The sequence below is a fragment of the Puma concolor genome, chromosome C1 (assembly GCF_028749965.1).
Source record: "Puma concolor isolate L17-30 chromosome C1, mPumCon1.1.hap2, whole genome shotgun sequence".
Taxonomy (NCBI): domain Eukaryota; kingdom Metazoa; phylum Chordata; class Mammalia; order Carnivora; family Felidae; genus Puma; species Puma concolor.
In genome coordinates this window covers 104,919,859-104,934,483 of record NC_141674.1, presented here as the reverse complement: position 1 = coordinate 104,934,483, position 14,625 = coordinate 104,919,859, and the positions used below count along the sequence as shown (strand labels likewise).

Genomic DNA, 14,625 nt, shown 5'->3' with positions numbered 1-14,625 from the left:
TATGTAAAATTATAATGTATACATTGTGTATGTATTTTCAAGTCTGCTAAATCTACTATTGGGACATCTGGGAGTTGGTTTCTCTTGACTGCTATTTTTTTAAAGTATGAATTAAATGCCTTTGTTTCTTTGTATGTCTAGTATTTTTTTTATTGCTTCAGCACACTTTGAAAGATACATTTTAGAGACTCCAGATTCTGGTATCTTCTTCCAGACAGTATCAATTTGTTCTACCAAGCAATTTGATTACTAGCCTATGACATTGAACTTGTGTAGGACTGGCTTTATGTTTTATTTAGGTGGATCTTTGGAGAGTCCAGGTTGTTTCCAAAGTTCTCTAACTTGATATGACTCAACCTCGAAACCCTGTCTCCTCTGTTAATCTTATCAGGGCTTGGCTTTAATATTTGCTAGGGAGAGTCAAGAGTAAGCCTTACACTAACTAGGGTGTGGTTTTCACACCTAAAACAGAGCATTTCTGGAGTATCAGCTGAATGCTCAAAGTGGTAGAGTTGTTAAGTTGTTAACAAGGCCTGAATTCCAGTGTTGACAGCACTGATCTCTAGGATCTATTCTGTTTTCTATCTTGTAGCATCTGTAATCTGGTAAACCTTGGATAATAGCTCTCTGTACTTGAGCTGCCCTACACTCACCAAATGACCCACTGGGGACCCAACATGGACTTCTAAAAACTGGCATCTTCTGGTGCTCTGCTCTGATGATTCAGCTGCCCTAATTTTGATCTCTACCTTCTCAGCTCAGTGTGAAGACTGTATTCTGCTGAGATTCCACCTTGCTGGAATCAGATCATTTCCCGAACCCTTTTCTCAGGGAATCATAGTCTTGCCCTACTTCTGTCCAGTGTCTATAAACAGGTGTTTCACATATTTTGTCCATTATTATGGTTGTTTAAAGCAAGAAGACTAATCTGGTGATATTACTGTGTTATAGTTGTAGGTGCAAGTACTGAATTCTTGCCAGTGACTGTAAAATGAAGGATTTTAGCGGCGCCTGGCTGGCTCAGTTGGTGGAGTAGGAGACTATTGATCTCTAGGTGGTAAGTTCGAGCCCCATGTTGGATGTAGAAATTACTTAAAAATAAAATCTTAAAAATAAAATGAAGGATTTTAGGGGTGCCTGGCTGGCTCAGTCAGTAGAGCATGTGACTCTTGATCTTGAGGTCATCAGTTTGAGCCCCATGTTGGTTGTAGAGATTACTTAAAAAAAATAAAATTAAAAAAAGTGCTTTAAAAAATTACAAAAGATAGAATGAAGGATTTTACATAGATTACTGATTTCTAAATAATTTTAATACTATTTTCCATGTTTACAAATGACCTAGCCCAAGGGTATTCTTTTTAGTTTATTAACAAATAATAAGAATGATCTGAGACTGCTGGACTCACTGTCAGCATGGTGACCCCACAGCACTGGAAGGAGATCTGGGCTAAGTATCCTGTTCTCTGAGCATATTCCCATGCTTTAACTTGAAGAGTGGCAGGATATGCCATTCCCAAATCTGCCACTTCAACATAAGGATTATTTTGAGCCAAAGGCACTTGGGAAACAGCAGGTGCAAGATAAGCACTCTGACCTCCCCATTCCTTCCTGAAAGCAGGAGAGAAAACTCATGTGAAAGGTGCCCTCCCCAGACCAGAAGGAAAGAAACATTCTTGTCATCTGAGACAGGAAGTCAGGACCCAGAGAAACATGGAAAGACCTTGTTAAAATAACTCGTGTCTCCCTTTAATCTTGCCATATATTTTGCTTTCCTTTGTTCAACCTAGTACAGAAACACGTAGGCCTACTCACTTCTTTGAATTTTCATTTTCCTGTTGGACCTTCCCATTGTATATGTAAATATCAGTGTGCTTTTCTCCTATTAATCTGCTTATGTCAACGTAATTCTCAGACCCATTTGGAGTCCCCCAGAGGGTAGAAATAAAGTTTTGCCTCGCCTACAGACTCTCCTAGGACCATAAAAGAGAGGATTAGCAAAAGGCCAACTGTAAGGTGCTGGATCTGGTCCTGGTAGAGGGAACATAGTGTAGGCCTAGTACACCTAGTAGAAAATGCTAGAATTCCCAGAATCAGCCAGTTGGAAGAGAGGCTGCTTTGAAAGACAAAATGTTGGGAGGGGAGGTCCAGACAAACTGTCCTTAGTGGGGACCAGCCCCTAGAATCCATCTCTTTCCTCCCCTCCACCCAATTTTGTAGCTCTTCCTTCTGAATCTTCCTTCCCATTGCCCCCCCCCCGCCTCCCCCCCCCCCCCCCCCCGTTTCTGGGGTCACGGAGTCTTTTCTCCCAAGCATGCAGATTTTAAACTGCTTTTCTACTGAGGACTCCTTTGGTGATCTGTGGAAACCTATGCACCATTCTTGGAATAAGTCTTTTAATGCGTAGAATAAAACATTTAAAATTACAAAGGAAGTCAGTTACTTTCAAATCCTGTTGCCTTTGTGCCTTTTCCCATAGTTTGGTAGCAGCAGAGAGAATGAGGTAGCACCTGAGCTGGGCAGCTAAATATACGGCAACCAACCCCCCATGCCCCGACTCAAGACGATACTAGAGTTGGGGTGGTAAAAAAAAAAGAAAGAAATACTGGGTTTGGGGCGCCTGGGTGGCGCAGTCGGTTAAGCGTCCGACTTCAGCCAGGTCACGATCTCGCGGTCCGTGAGTTCGAGCCCCGCGTCAGGCTCTGGGCTGATGGCTTGGAGCCTGTTTCCGATTCTGTGTCTCCCTTTCTCTCTGCCCCTCCCCCCGTTCATGCTCTGTCTCTCTCTGTCCCAAAAATAAATAAAAAACGTTGAAAAAAAAATTTTTTTTTAAAAAATAAAAAAAAAGAAATACTGGGTTTCTGCCAGTCTCAGAGACAGTGAATCGACAGGGCATCATTATTCTTTACCATCCAAACTGAAAAAAAAAAGTAGTGGTTCCTGGGAGCCGAGTTCCCAGGGGAAGGGACCACGCGCCCTCTCGTGGCCACCACGGGAACCGCATAGCACCGGCCACGGAGGGTACCCAATGCGAAGACCGCCAAATAAAATGCACTGGAAGCTGGGAGAGGCTCAAGACCTTGAAATTAGAAGTCGTGAGCGCTACAAACTGAGCTAGCAAGATGACGCGAAGTAGATGCTCTTCTTTTCCCTCTAGCAGCTTGGAATCGTTGCCCAAATGTAAAATATCTGAGCCGAGACCGAAGACAACCTCGGCGTGTATGTTTATTAGGAAATAGGTCTGTAGAGAGTTTAATAGATTTCCTCAGGCCGGCAGCTGATTCGCACTAAGTCACAACCCAGGCCTTTGAACTTCCTACTTCTGAGCTCGAGGAGGGACGTGGGTAATGGATATAAAGTGCTGCGCGGGGATGCGGTCGGGCTGAGGGAGCAACTCCGCCCTCCGCTGGGCGGTTTAGAACCGCCACTGTCGGCGCTAGTTTGCGCCCAGACTGAACCCCAGACTTCGGTGGAAAGAACGTCCGGGATGATTCACCCCAAGGGGTCTCCACGGGACTCACCACGGACCCTCACCTCCTTATTCCTGTTACTGGAATTTTCCAACTTTCCACAACCGTCGTGGGCACTTTTCTCCAAGTTCTTTAGGCACAAGTGTAAGTTTCTGTGATGCCAAGTGCACTTTCTGTGCCCCCGCCCTGCTTGTTCGCCTCTTCTTTGTCCGTGGTTGGGGAAATACGACAGAAAGGAACACGCATATTGATAAAGAGAATATTATTAGCTACTTTATAAAGAAAAAATATCTGAGTACACGCTTGCGGATAGCCTGAAAATGGCTACCAAGCTATAGCGAATTTCAGCTCTACTGACGTGGAATTAAAGCTACAGCTGTCTTCGTCCTACTCTTAGAACACAGTGAGCATCACTCAGTTTACTCCAGTCTTAATATTAAGCCCACACGGACGCCCTGTTCTTCAGAATTCTTTATCAGCCTCTCCTACGGTTGCCTCAGGCAGTGCACCTACGAGGAATACAAACGGTTGGTCACTTTCGTCTACATTCCTCGGCAGGGCACGGGGGCGAGATGGAGGGGTGCGCGGCCGGCTCCGGACCGGGGCAGGACCGGGTCCCCCCAGGGGGACGGTTTGTAGCGTTTCCTCCTTTCCTGCTGTAAGCAGGGATTGTGGGCCTCCCACCTGCACCGAGGCCTGCACTCGGGGGTCGCTAGGGCCAAAGGGTGACATCTCACGGCGCTGCCGTCTTTAAACCAAGCACTTACAAGCGGACTATGTGTCTTTCGGAGTCAAGAGCACCAACCGCACGCAGTTGCGGTCCGAGCGGTGGCCAGGGGAGAGAAGGCCAGGGGCAGGTAATCGAAATGGAGGAACATCGGCATTTTCAGTTTTCTGTTGGCCTTTTTCTTTAGCGGCCAGAGTGTTCGCGCTCTCTCCCGGGCCGGTCACCGGGCTGCCCCGCGCCTGCTCCGTCTCTTCTTCGGCTTTTCCAGTTCAACCCCCTCCGCCCCAGCCGCGGACTGAGTCCGCGTGGCGGTCCCGGGCGGCCAGCTCAGTCGGACCCTAGTGCGGAGTGAGTGGCTCCTAGGTGCCCGGCTCTGCCCTGGGGCACGGGGTGCATCGCGAGCCCAGGCCAGGTCCTGCCGCGTTGAGTCCCCATCTTAGCGGCGTCGCGGGCGGGCAGCGAGGTGGGGCAAAGGGGTAATGTAGTGTCCCCACGCGCGTCCGCCTGGTGTCGCGGGGACTCACTGTGAGCGCCCCGAGTAGTTCTGAGCTAACAATTGGAAGCTGGATGACTTCGGCCTGAGAGGCTGCGAGCGACACCTGGAGGCAGGCGGCTGTTGAGGAGGCGAGGAGCCGGCGGGACGCCGTGGATCTGGCGTTGGGCTCTCCGAGTTCCCCCCGTGAATCTGGGCCGGTATCGGTGTTCAGACGTGCCCAGCGACACGACTGTTGGCCTCAGTATCTCCCACGCCTCCAGTTTCCCGAGTAGGGGAATGTGAAGACATATCCAGCCAGAGGTTGAGAAGCAATTTCTGGGATCAGGAAATGAGTTTAGGAAGTGGAGTTTCCGTGTCTCTGTGGCGCAATCGGTTAGCGCGTTCGGCTGTTAACCGAAAGGTTGGTGGTTCGAGCCCACCCAGGGACGGTCTCTTTTACTAGCTACTTGCAACTTTAGGTTACCTGTTAGTGACCTTATTTACCCTGAGAGTCGTCTGGACTTATGTCCACTTTAAATCAGGCTCCAGAGCATGCTGCCCGAAGACTCTAGTTCCATGAAATTGCCTAAAAGAAGAAATTTTTCAGCAAAGGCATTTTTTTCAATAGCTCACGTCTAGGCCTTACCCCTGAGCCACTGCCGAGTCCTTTCCCAAACTGGGTTTTTACAATTGCACATCCTGGAAACTTGAAAATTCCCAGAACTGCGAACAACAAAACTGCTTGCCATGAAGCCTCAAGTTCTGAATGGAAATTTTGATTCCTTCACCATGACTTTGAACAAATTATGGAATTTTCTGTGCCTCAATTTCTTTGTCTATAAGAGGGGACAAATAGGAGGACTTTCCTTATGGGTTAATTTAAATGTTATAGAGATATACACATGAACCATTTGACCACTGAATAAATGTTTATTAAACATCAGCTGCTGTAACTCTTTTCAGTGGCACTTCCTCACCATTTTCCTTATTGGCCTCGTTCTTTGAAACAACTGCATATCTTTTCATGGTATGGATGGGCTAGTGTAGATGTAAACATTCCCTAATTGCTGGACAGGACATTTGTTCTAATGTTTATTCTTATAAAAACTTCTTCAGAGAACATCGTTATGCAAATATCACTGTTCACAGAACATCACTTATGCATGGATTTCCCTAAAAGAGATTCCTGGAGGTGGACTTTCCGGATCAAAGTATTTGCCATTTCTCATGTTGCTACTTCTTGACAGAAGTATAGTTATATTCAGATAGTGAATATATATATAACAGATAGTTATATTCCCACCTTCTAAGAGAACACTCTTTTTTTGACAACCCCATCTGACATTTGATAGCAGCACAAATCCATCACTTTGGCTTGGGGAATGTTACTGCTTGTTGGTCTCACACATCCCTAAGTCTGGTAGGTGAGGGGCTAGTGCTGTGACAGTCTCTTTTGTTTTCTTGCCACCTGGGGATCCTGGGGAAGTGGTTCACAAGGTTGGATTCATAGGACTGTAGAGGAGCAGTTCCCAGTGTTCCTGTGACAGGAAGCCCAGGCTTATGCTGCTGAAGAGGAACCAAGAACTCATGCTTCAGAGAGGGACCTTCATGGTTGGTCCTGAGCCAAATACAAATTGGAAAGGGGACATGTTTGAAATTTTCATCAGACTAAGACTTTAGATAATGGATCGATTTATTTATTTATTTATTTATTTTTGAGAGAGAGACAGAGCAGGGGAGAGGCAGAGAGAGACTCCCAAGAGGCTCTGCACTGACTGTCAGTGCACTGTCAGTACAGAGCCCGATGCCGGGCTTGAACTCACAAACACTGAGATTATGACCTGAACCAAAACCAAGAGCAGACACTTAACCGACTGAGCCATCCAGGCACCCCTAGATAATGGATCTTTAAAAATTTCTCTTGTGGCAGCAAGAGGAGACACTGCATTCTCAGGACTTTATTTGGGGGAATTTAATAATGGTGGCCATTCTATTGATCTTGTGGAATTGTTCTGTCTTTGCTGGTATGTGACACTTGTTTTAAAACCTCGTTTGGTGAGCTGAGGTGAATAGCTAAAGGGAACTTCTCAGAGGAAACAGAAACAGGGAATACATTCTCAAATAGATTTATAAAGTTTTATTGTGATCCTTTCCGAGGTTTTGCGTGGTGTCCTAGCTCAGGCTGCTATAACAAAATACCAATAGATATGGTGACTTGAACCACAGACATGTGTTTCTCACAGTTCTGGAGGCTGAAAAGTCAAAAATTAAAGTGGTGGCAGATTTAGTTCTTGGTGAGGTCCCTCTTTGAGGCTTACGGATGGCCACCGTCTCAGTGTATTTCAGAGGGCAGAGAGAGGAGGGTCTGGAGACTTCCTGTTTGTATAAGGCTACTAATCCCATCATGGGGCACCACCCTCATGACCTCATCTAAACCTAATTACCTCCTGAGGGTTTCACCTCCTAATACCATCACATTGGGGGTTAGGGCTTGAACATACGGATTTGGGAAGGACAGAAACATTAAATCCGTAACAGGTGGGAACATAAAGAGGCATCTCCTGAGTGTCTAATATGCCTTTTATAGTGAGTGATCAGATTGCAGACTTGAGAACAGTCACGTGCAGTTGGGAGCAGAACTTGTCTTTTATCTTTTCCTCCTAGAGGAAGTGTGTGTGTGTGTGTGTGTGTGACAACAGAAAATCAAGGGATTATAGAAAGATACATTAAAAAATTCTCATCACCTCTACTAGCTCCCCCCCACCCAGTTCCCAAAGGCTAAACATGTACTAACTTGATTGTTTTTAATAAACAATTTTATTTTTCCATAAAGTCAACAAGCATGGCTTTATTACTTTTATAACAAAGGAACCACCTGCTTTATAAGTATACATTAAAACCCTCAGATGAACCAGGCTATCTTCACATGCTGTAGAGAAGTTGCTTGAGAACCAAACTCTTTGAGACATTGTATGTCTGAAAAGGTCTATTATATCCATATCCTATATTATATCTGCTAATTGATATTTTGCTAAATAGAGAATTTTAGGTTGAACTTATTTGCCCTCAGAGTTTTGAAAGCATTGCTTCATTGTTGTTTTATATTTGCTAGAGTTGCTGTTGAGAAAGAAAAAATGTCTCTTCACTGCTGTCCGCTTAGAGCTGGCCTGACTGAAAACACCTAGACTGTGATGTTCACCTGTTAAAACTAAAAAATTTCACAGAGCACCGACATCAGACAAAATCACTCTGTAATCATGATGAGGCAAAGGGGGAAAAAAAAGAACTACTTCATGATTGTTCGAAGGCAGAAGAAGTGTAAAGTATCCCCCAAACTGAGAAGGCACTTTGAGAAGGAAAAACAAATCAGACAACAGTTTTGGGTAACATTAACACCTCCTGGTGCCATGTGTGCACCAGGAAGTGAAAACTGTTATCCGAGTTTGAACCTTTCTAAGTTTATTTATTTATTTATTTATTTGGAGAGAGAGAGACGGTGTGTGTGGGGGTCGGGGGTGAGGGGGTGTGCAGAGAGAATCCCAAGCAGGCGCCACACTGCCAGTGCAGAGCCCAATGTGGGGTTCTCACAAACTGGGAGATCATGACCTGAGCCGCTTAACCAACCAGCCAACCAGGTACCCCTCTGAGTTTGAAACTTAATAGACCTGCTAGAGGCCATAATGGAACACTTGGTCCCCTTGTCTCCCCTGTGATCATAAGACATGGACAGTAATGTTTGGGGCGTGTGGAGAACATAAAACTAGAAAGATCACCAAGCAACACAGTCAAAGTGGCGGCCAAAAATGGAGTCAGTATGGCCAGCATTCCTACAATGATCATCTCTGAGCATGAGCAGAACACAGTCCAAACCACAAAAAATGACCAAACTTCCCCTCCCTTTCCCAACCAAGTAATTGTTGCTTCTTTACCAATTTCATATTTAGCCCTGTTCTTCTTCTTCTACTTTTTGAATATAAATTATTAAGATTTCCAAAGGTAGAATTGTCCCATAGTTCCCCACCGTGTCTGCTGTCTCCTTCGTTGCAATGAGCCAAGAAACCCAACTTTGATTACAGGTTTGTTCATGATGGTTATAGACTGGAGGGTATCAACACTGTAGAGAAGGCAGATGCCATTCCGATTCTTGCCGATTTACATTAAACTGTTCTCCCACCTCCCTTCCCAAAAGCTTACAGGATCTCCTCTTTGTCTCTACTGTTTTTTTTTTTAATATAATTTATTGTCAAATTCCTTTCTATACAACACCCAGTGCTCATCCCAACAAGTGCCCTCCTCAATGCCCATCACCCACTTTGCCCTCTCCCCCACCCCCCACCAACCCTCAGTTTATTCTCAGTATTTAAGAGTCTCTTATGGTTTGCCTCCCTCCCTTGTCCCTACTGTTTTGAAACTTGATGATCTATTTTTATCCATGATACTGAGTACTTAATGGGCCCTTTCGTTTATATTTATATTTATATAAATTTATATTTCTTTTGTATCACTCCAGACATGTTGATGTATATACAAGTAAAAGTGTGTATCTCTTGCAACCACCATTATCCTTTTGATATAAATGATTGCAGATGATAAGATGGTTCCTCACTGTGGAATTTACACTTGATTTATGTCTCAGTGAATTTAAGTTAGCTTTTACTGAACAAACTATCCCAAACTTACTGACTCAGAATAATGATAATTTATTATTTTTTTAGTGCTTCTGTGAGTTAGAAGTTTTTCTGGCCTAAGCCAACTCATTTGGGGCTGGGCGGTGTAGGATGGCTCAAGCAATGTCTGAGGTACAGCTGAATTGACTAGAAAAGCTGGGATGGACCTTTTTCTCCATGTAATCTCTCCAGCACACTGACTGGGTCTTCAGACTGTGGTCTCAGGATTCCCAGTGCAGCAAAAAGAGGCTAACCCCCACTATGCAAACATTTTTCAAGCCTGTTCTTGCATCAGGTTTGCTAAGGTGCCAGCACTGGCCAAAGCAAGTCACGGGAGCCAATCCCACATTCAGATGGTGGACAAATAAGCTCATAAGCTCTACCCCCTGATGGAAGATGTTGCAAACTGTTAGGACCATTTCTTTCCAATCACACCAGATTGGAATATCAGGAACTTCCTCATTCTTTTTGACAGCTTGCCGAACCATATTTAATTGTCTAGTTGTACTGCCCTATTTTTAGTTGCCCCCCAAACTGATGGGCATTTAGAGAGGTTTCCAGTGTTGTGCTTAATGAAAAATGCTCCCAGGGCCTTTGGAAGGCAGCGCGGTGGTGGTGGTGGGGGGGGGGGGGGGGCGGCTCAGCATGGGGCGGGGCTCGGGAGTTGGGGAATACACCCGGGGATTTGATGAGTGAACTCCAGGTGCCTGGGGGTGGACCCCAGGAGATGGTGGGGGCAGCTGGGGAGGGCGGGAGGCCCCCAAGTGCAGGCCCACTGGGCAGCCTTGTATATATTTAATTTCACACGTGTGTAGGCATGTCTGTGGAATAAATTTCTAAATGTGGAGTTTAAAAGTAAAAAAAAAGAAAAAGTTTATTTAGATATTTGAAAGATGTTGTTTTAAAAGCACCCTGTAGAACTTACACCAATTTACCTTTTTGTTAATATTTTTTAACCTCTCCAACAAATTAAACTTTTAAAAATTTTATCATTCCCTATAGGTAAAAAAATGTTATTTCATTGTAGTTTTAAATTGCATTACTTTCATTAATAACAGCATTGAACGTTGAATATCTTTCCTTATCATTGCATTTGCCTTTTTATTTTCATTATTTTTAATTTTTAAAATATTTATTTACTTATTTTGGGAGAGGGAGAGTGCCAATAGGGGATAGGCTAGAGAGAGAAAGAGGAGGGAGAGAATCCCAAGCAGGCTCCACTGCCATCACAGAGGCTGATGCCAGAGGAACTCACCAATCGGGAGACCTTGACCCAAGCCGAAAGCAAGAGTTGGCCGCTTAACCAACTGAGTGCCCCAGAAATTTCTTTTTTTTATTCTTTATATGTTTGCTATTTTTACTGGGTTGTTGGCCTATTTTGTAGTGGTTATGTAGTTCTGTAAATTAGGGAAATTAGCTGTTTGTGTATGATGCATGTTCTAAGAATGTAGATGTTGGGTACGGTTTGATGAAGTTGGTGCAGCCACAGAAAAGAAGCAGGTCTGAAAGGAAGAAGTTTATTATATGCACAGTCCCAAAGAGGGGGGTCACCTTGTGTAGAGCAGGGGCCTAACGGGCAGGGTGCTCTATTTAACAGGGGGGAGTAGAGACAGTGAGGAGCTGTGGGCCATAGTCTTTACTGGGTCTCGGGTGGCGTGGAGGGAAAGCAAAGTGAGAGAGGTGTGGAGGGAGTGAGAAGGGTAGGGTGGGGGGTGGGGGAGAAGGGAAGAGGTGAAGGAAGTTAGAGTCCAGTGGTTGGGTTTGTTATCAAGGGGTTTCAGCTGTTTTGGGGTGTGAATTCACAATTAGGGCAGTGAGAAGGATGTTAACCACCAAAGTATGAACTTAAAGTGGAGGATTTTTAGCGCAATGTGAGTTGCAAATATTTCTCCAAATTGTTGTTTGTGTTTGGACTTATAAAGATTTCATTTGATTTATGTAGTCAAATTCATGGATATTTTCTCTCAGGACTTCTGAATTTATGTCATAGAACAACTTTTTACCACACACACCAAGATAATAAAATAATTGTTTCATGTTTCTACAAGAACTTTTATGTTTCTCTTTATTATTTGAATCTTTGATCAATTTGGAATTTACCTTATGTAAAGGACATGATATTCATTGACCATTATTTTTTTTCTAGACACGTACCTAGTTATTCAAAAACTCCTCATTAGAGTTACTGGTTCAAGATCTTCTTTCTAATATATTACATTTCTTTATGTATTTTGGTCTACTTCTGGATTCTTGTCCCATTTATGACTGTCGATTCATACACGATATCTTAACTATTTTAGTTACTGTAATTAATATTTCATAGGATTAGTTCTTCCTTATTGTTCTAAAAAAAAAAAAGAATTTCCCTGAGTTATTTCTGCTTGTTACTTTTCCATTTCCATTTAACCTTTAGAATTATATTGCCCAGTTTGAATTCTAAGAAACACTTTTTGATATTCTTATGTAAACCATAAAATTAAGGAACGGTGTTATCTTTGTGATGTTGAGTCCCCTACCCGTGAACGTGCTGTATCTTGGTTGACAGGGAAGCAGGCTGCACTGACCCAGTGATTCCTAAACTTGAACATTTATTTACGTAGATCACCTAGAGAGCTAGGTCACAGATTGTTGGACCAGCCTCTGGTTTCTGATGCTGCGGGTCTGAGGTGGGACTTGAGAATTTGCATATCTCACAGGTTTCCAGGTGATGCTGATGTGTGTCCTGGCACCACACTTCTGAGAATAACTGGCTTCATGTATCGATCATCCCGGAGATGGTTGGTGGGATACATAAGGGAGACTGAAGCGTATTTACAAACTACAAAAACAAAACAAAACAAACAAAAAACCCACAAAAAAACAAAGAAAACCCAGAACCGTTGAACGATCCTTAGGGAGGGGAGGCGGACGACTTGTATGAGGATTTAAATGTCCTTGTGGCGGTGGAGAAGCCTCTCGATTTGGGCCAAACTTGGCTCCCATTCGCCTTGAACAATTTAAGTCACACCTACCTATTCCAACACTGGAAGGCGATTTGGCAGGAACAAATGTAGCGCACATTCAAGCTTTCCGGGCAAAGTTCTCGGGTGGATCAATAACTACTACACCACCCGCGGGCCCCACCCGCCGCAGGGCGGCACCAGAGGCTCCCCGCGCGCGCGCCCTTAGCCTGCAGCCCCGCCCCATCCACGCCTCCCCTTCTCCGGGCACTTCTGCGTCCCTCCTCCGCCTCCCCAGGTCCTTTTCCAGGGCGCGCTCCTTTTTTCCCCGCTTCGGGATCTTCTTAAACGAGTTGTATTTTACAGCCCTTTGAGGCTGATGAACGCTTCAAAACCTGGAAAGGAAAAACAGATGCTCCTCAGCACGTAGCGGAAGACCTTTTTAATCAGCTAAGAAGACCTTTCAAAACCTCAACCAAAATTCCCACCAAGCAGAAGAGAACGAGAGTGTTTCCATCCAGTCCGGTCCTGAGGAATCTTCTCTGTGGAGCAGAGTCGCGGCAGGACAGGGGGGGAGCCCCGCGGGTCAGGACTCGGAGCTGCTCCGGCTCCCGTCAGCTTTGCCCCAGCAGAAGCTTCGGCCCCGGGCAGCAGTGGGTCAGGGAACCTGGGTCTCAACGACCGCAATCCCTGATTCAGATTTCTCAATTTGGGGCGAATAGAGGAGATTTCCGAAAATTGTTACCAAAGTTTGAAACAACAGTGGCCGCAATGGCTGTTTAGGAATTCGTAATTATTGGCTGCTGACAGAAGATTTTAATAGAAACAACAAAAGATTTTAATAGAAACAACAAAAAGGTCAACGCCCAACGTGGGGCTCGAACCCACGACCCTGAGATTAAGAGTCTCATGCTCTACCGACTGAGCTAGCCGGGCGCTGGCGAACGAGGTACTCTTTTAGGAAAGTCATTTCTTTCCAGAGCCAGGCTGCATGGCCCAGGTACAAACTAGTCCGTGTGAATGAGACCTCAAGGTGTAGGATTTTGTGAACACAATAGTAGCCTTTTACCACCGGAAACTCAAAGCTTTGAGAAGATGTTGCGGACTGCGCGGAGCCAAGCAGCCTCGCAGAAGACGGGGAATCACGAGTCTCGAAACCTATGTGTCCGCAAATTCTGCGTGGACCTGGTCACTTTGACAGCCGGGTTTCTCCTCCCTGAGGCGAAAGAGCTTGAGGGAACGGGGATGAGAGGCTCAAACACCCGGAGGGACGTGGGGACTTGCGCTCCCGGGACCTTGGGGCTGCAGCCCCTGCTTCCTTCTCCGAATCCCCTCTTTTCCCTAAACCTGGACGACCAGGGCGGTGAGTGGAAGTGGGGCTAAGGGACGCGTCACTGGGTGCACGAATTTATTTTTAAATACTAAAATTTTGTGTGGCTTGAGTAAAAGACCATATCCATTACGTGTAAACGTCCTAGCGAGATTTCAGGTCAGATGGAAGTCAGCCTGAAGCGATTTCACTCCACTCGCCCAACTTTTCATTTTCCAATACCTGGTGGGCGCTGAGTTCCCGAGTCAGAAGCAAAGGGGTCTCACCTCCGCACTCCTGGTGGCAGCTCCAAGGATCCCCAAACTTCCCTGAAGGGCGGCCCCGCCAGAACTGTTAAGTTTGCCTTGAGTGGGCGAGCCACGGAACGAGTTGAACAGAAACAATTCACCCAATTTGTCGAGAGCATTTCTGCGATGCTGCTAGAAACGAAAAGGTTACAAACTCTTTGCAACTCTTAAAAAAGAGTTGAAAAGTAAGGCCGCCACCAGTATCTGGTATGCCGTGACTCGGATTCGAACCGAGGTTGCTGCGGCCACAACGCAGAGTACTAACCACTATACGATCACGGCGCGCCACCTGCCAGGCGGCGCAGTGCGGACTTATTTTATGCCCTTTGGAACAGCCATACCTACCCTGTGCTGCCATCTTATTGCTCCAGTTCAAGTGATCTACACCAAAATACCAAACAAACGTTTCTATTCCATAACCTGGAAGCCGTGACCCTTGAGTCCGGTTCTGAATTCCCAAATCACGCGCTGCGAGCGCCAGCATCGCCCCTCTGCTTCTCCGCGGTTGCTGCCACGGACCATCCCCAGTCGCCCCCCGCGAGCCACTTCCCTGCCTTCCAAAGAATCAAGCCGCCCCTCCCAGACGAGCGAGAGGCCGCTCCGGAGGATTTTCCTGGTTACGCCTCCAGATTGTACCCTGGAATTAAGGTTTCTGTCTCCGGAATGGTGGAAGCTGAAGAGAAGTGCTGCTATTCGGAGACCCTCCTCTTCGTTTGTTCTTGGCTTCCTTCCC

The 14,625-nt window shown here is 45.6% G+C and overlaps 1 long non-coding RNA gene and 3 other non-coding genes across 4 annotated transcripts; 1 reads left to right on the top strand and 3 right to left on the bottom strand.

Annotated features, from left to right (window-relative positions):
- Positions 1–2,371: 2,371 nt before the first annotated feature.
- LOC147578310 (uncharacterized) lies at positions 2,372–4,998 on the bottom strand. Its single transcript, XR_015255064.1, has 2 exons — positions 3,532–4,998; positions 2,372–2,566 (listed from the first exon to the last, which is right to left on the bottom strand). It is a non-coding gene; the product is annotated as an uncharacterized LOC147578310 (long non-coding RNA).
- A 46-nt stretch (positions 4,999–5,044) lies between these two features.
- TRNAN-GUU (transfer RNA asparagine (anticodon GUU)) lies at positions 5,045–5,118 on the top strand. The gene has a single exon. It is a non-coding gene; the product is annotated as a tRNA-Asn (tRNA).
- An 8,020-nt stretch (positions 5,119–13,138) lies between these two features.
- On the bottom strand, positions 13,139–13,211 carry TRNAK-CUU (transfer RNA lysine (anticodon CUU)). The gene has a single exon. It is a non-coding gene; the product is annotated as a tRNA-Lys (tRNA).
- An 891-nt stretch (positions 13,212–14,102) lies between these two features.
- On the bottom strand, positions 14,103–14,174 carry TRNAH-GUG (transfer RNA histidin (anticodon GUG)). The gene has a single exon. It is a non-coding gene; the product is annotated as a tRNA-His (tRNA).
- Between the last annotated feature and the right edge of the window lie 451 nt (positions 14,175–14,625).